Here is a 4,722-nt window from a genome sequence, read left to right on the forward strand (position 1 = left end):
ACACTGACATAACACACCTGTACACATGTACATCTCAACATACACTCACACAACACACCTCCCCCCGTACACATGAGTTTATCCCTCACTACACACTCACACAACACACTGACATAACACACCTGTACACATGTACATCTCAACATACACTCACACAACACACCTCCCCCCGTACACATGAGTTTATCCCTCACTACACACTCACACAACACACTGACATAACACACCTGTACACATGTACATCTCAACATACACTCCCCCAACACATTACAAACTGTACACACAAAACACCTCCCCTGTACAAATGTACCTCCCACTACACACTACACACCACACACTGACACAACACACCTCCACCTGTACACATATACATCTCAACTCTCACTACACACTACACAGCACACCTCCCCTGTACATCTTTACCTTGATTTTCCCCCTACTACACACTGACACAACACAGCACACATCCCCCCTGTACACATTATGTACATCTCAACTCACTACACACTACACACAACACAGCACAGTCTTCAGGACAAAGGTTTATATTATATTGTGTTATTTTTTTCACCTGTCATTTTCGTTATGATTAATTAAAATATGATTTTGTTCGTTTTGTTTTTCATTGATGAAAGGGAAATAAATTTCTACAAAACAGTTGTGCCTTTTTGTGGTGTCATTGTGTAGGTTCATTAGGGCATGCTTATTTAAATGAAGCAAAGATAATACATAACAAGATGGTCCACTTAACCAAAAAAGTGTCCGCCGGAAGTTCGCTCTTTGCTTCAGATGGCGCTGCAGTCTGTTTTGAAGTTCTCTGTCGTTTCTCAAGAAGAAGAATAGGAATAGCACCTCCTTGCGTGCGCAGATCAACTTCTGTTCATCAGCAGTTCGGGTTCGTTCAGTACGGAGTTTTGGTGTTTTAAAACATTTTTTAATGACCTCTCGCCTTTCATTCTAAAGTCAAAGTCAAATTAAACGAAGAAAACAGTCACACCTTCCTCCGAGAGAGGTTTTTTGTCAGCGTAACCTTTCTAAAAAAGCGTTCTTCCGAAATTGGAATTCTTATTTATTCAAAAATTTGTTATTTTCACTTTGATTTTTTTTACACAAGCGGGGTAACTCTGTTCACAAACGGTGCGCATTTGCGAAGAGGGCGCCCCCGAATTTTGAGGACACTTTTTTAATTGGCTCAAAGAGAGGAGTGGACCCTCGTGTTATGTAGACTCTTTGAATGAAGCAAACATCAAGAACTATAGTGCTGTCAAAAATTCGCGGCGTAACTTATCCTAAAATCTTATATCTTTTTAACGGGTGAACCAATGTCACTCATACTTTGTAACAGCAGTTTGTCTCAATTTGTCTTAACTTAATCATATTTTTCAACAACAGTTGAGACAAGATTAAAAAAACAACAACCGTTTCTTTATGAATTTATATAAAATACTAGACTACCCATCTCCTTCACGTGGAAAACGGGATTGTTCACAGCACTTCCCGCTTCTCACACATATTTTGTATACGCAAAGGCCTATGGCCTACGTCACAGCTCACCAATGAGACTTTTTAGTGGCAAAACTAGTTACAAGAAATTAATTATATTGTGAACACTTTTTTGCACTAAAAATTCTCAAAACATGCGGTCATTGAAGATAATTCCGTGATTAAAAAAATAAATAAATTACGGACTTGCTTTTAAAAGCGATATCGCCCCAGCTGTTTTTTCTTTTTCTTTTTGGTTCATTAGCAAAGCCCATATGTGAGGCAGCGTGGTGGAATCAGGCTCTCGTCAAAATAATCAAAGTGAAGAAACTTGCATTTTTCCGCAGGTTTGTGAATTTCTATCAAATTTTTGTTTTTTGGCTCAACACTTTTCATACCCATTAAAGAACTCGTTTCTGTGTGGATTTTTCTGAAAAACGTTAAGTAAAGGCCCCAAAAAATGTAAATTTTCAGTTACCACGGACTCTTAAGCTAAGGAAATAACTAATCTGTGGCGGGCATTTTCTCACTAATTTTACCTCTGAAAACAGTGACCCCCACCTCCTTCTTTCGTAAATATCTCGACTTGTATTCAAGATAAATGGATATTTTTTTTATCCGAATAAAGACAAGCGAACAAGCTTTAATATGATACCAATAACTCTATATGCCCCCAAATTGACGAGAGCCTGATTCCACCACGCTGCGTCACATAATTCACCTTTCACTTTCAGGTTATGTCAACTCCACAAATGCTCTCCACTTGAGCAACCTCACCCCCCCCCTCCTATTGTCTCTAGAAACAGCTCCATACAGTGTGTGTGGCTTTGAGTACTCATGGTTGAGTGGATCCTTGTGTTTGGCCACTACTGAACACTACGAACGACGCGTTCAAATGTGTCGAGTCCAAAGGAGGACATACAAAATATAGACCCTTGGATCCCAGAATTTCAGAGTTTAAAAAAAAAATAACTGTGGGAGAAAAGAAATATTGTTCAAAGGTTACAGGGATGGATTTTTAAAATAAAACGATAGGAAAAAAACAAAAACAAACAACAAACCAACTATTTCCTGACTTTCCTTACAAGATCTTTCAAACTGGCGCATTTTGCATTTATAGATGGTTTTAAAAAAAAAAAAATAAAAGCCATTTCCGTTTTCGAAAATAAGTTATTTTTTGCGAATTTTATGTCGAACAAATTCGTCTTGAACGAATTATATTGGTTCCAAATTACAACATACTAGTACAAATTTTATGCGAGATATTAAAAAAAATGTCGTTTTTTGGGGGGATCACCCTGTATATATATATATCAACGTTTCTTTTATCTTCTCTGTGGGCTGATGGGGCACCTAGAAATCGTGTTTTGGGGTCAAATTTTGCAAATTGGGGTTATTACAAATGTGAGGCAGCGTGGTGGAATCAGGCTATTGTCAATTTTTGGGCATGTAGAGTTATTGGTACCATCTTAAGGCTTGTTCATTTGTCTTTATTCGGATGAAAAAAATATCCATTTATCTTGAATACAAGTCGAGATATTTACGAAAGAAGGAGTGGGGGTCACAGTTTTCAGAGGTAAAATTTGTGAGAAAATGCCCGCCACAGATTAGTTATTTCCTTAGCTTAAGAGTCCGTGGTAACTGAAAATTTACATTTTTTATGCCTTTTAATCAACGTTTTTCAGAAAAATCCACACAGAAAGGAGTTTTCAAAGGGCATGAAAGGTGTTGAGCCAAAAAACCAAAATTTGATAAAAATTCACAAAACTGCGGAAAAAGCAAGTTTCTTCACTTTGATTATTTTGACGAGAGCCTGATTCCACCACGCTGCTTCACATATTATAGTACCTGGACATTTCCTGAACAATATCCAGAAACGTATGTAAGCCTTGCTACACCCTAAAGCTGTGTTCTTTTGTCAGGTTTATCTTCGAAAGCACATGTTGTCTGACCTTTTCTTACCTGCATCGGCTGTTTTCTCACAATTCCATTTTTTTTGCACATTATCCCATTTTTCTGCTCTATTTCTTGTTCAATTTCAATATAACTTTCACAGGATACCAACAACACCTAGTTCTAAATTTCAGCTTGTTGAATTTTCTAAAGGAGTAGTTTTTGATTTATGGGCTTAGAAAGCATGGATTTGCCATTTCTTCACTTTTTTGGGCAACATCCCAAGTGTAAGTGTCATAAAACAAAAACTAAAACAAATATCAAATATTCAACAACCTAATTTAAGAGCTACATATTTCTTGTTGGGATGCCAATTTAGAAGGGAATCGGTTTGATAAATAAGGAAATAAAATGGGATTGAAAAGGGTATACAAAATCCAATATGGTCGCCGATTTCATAGCAATCGACTCACAATGTGAGGCAGCGTGGTGGAATCAGGCTCTCGTCAATTTTTGGGCATTTCGAGTTATTGGTATAATCTTAAAGCTTGTTCACTTGTCTCTATTTGTATGAAAAAAATATCCATTTATCTTCAATACAAGTCGAGATATTTTTGAATGAAGGAGGTGGGGGTCACCTTTTTTCAGAGGCAAAATTAGTGAGAAAATGGCCGCCAAAGATTGGTTATTTCTTTAGCTTAAAAGTCCTTGGTAATTGAACATTTACATTTTTTTGTGCATTTAAAAAACGTGTTTAAGAAAAATCCACACAGAAATGAGTTCTTTATTGGGCATGAAAGGTGTTGAGCCAAAAAATAAAAATTTGATAAAAATTCACAAACCTGCGGAAAAATGCAGGTTTTTTCATTTTGATTATTTTGACGAGAGCCTGATTCCACCACGCTGCCTCACATATACTTTTTGAACTATTGATTTACTATCCCCAAATAACACACGATGTCCCACAGCAAATATGGGCACACTAGGCCTTGTAATAGCCAAAATAGATCTCAGGTGCCCCTCCAGCCCTTAATGATAATGCAGGAGTGAGCGATCTGGCGACTGGTGTAGCAACTACTACACGCAAAAGGTGTCAGTTCAATTCCTGAATGGGGAGGATTTTCATCCAGAATCTGTCTTCCCACTGGGATCGTGCACCCCCCCTTCACCCTCCTTTCAGCTCAGGTGGAGTCAAGGCAGCCTGCTCCCTAAATGATCTACATTGTGTCTAAAAGGACATGAAGCACCTACAAATTGTTAGGTAGAATTTTTTAAAAAATTAAAAATATTTTTTAAATCACAAATAGTAAGTTTGACATAAAATTAAAAAAGAATAAACTATTTTTT

Source organism: Aplysia californica, unplaced genomic scaffold, assembly GCF_000002075.1.
Source record: "Aplysia californica isolate F4 #8 unplaced genomic scaffold, AplCal3.0 scaffold00402, whole genome shotgun sequence".
Lineage (NCBI taxonomy): Eukaryota > Metazoa > Mollusca > Gastropoda > Aplysiida > Aplysiidae > Aplysia > Aplysia californica.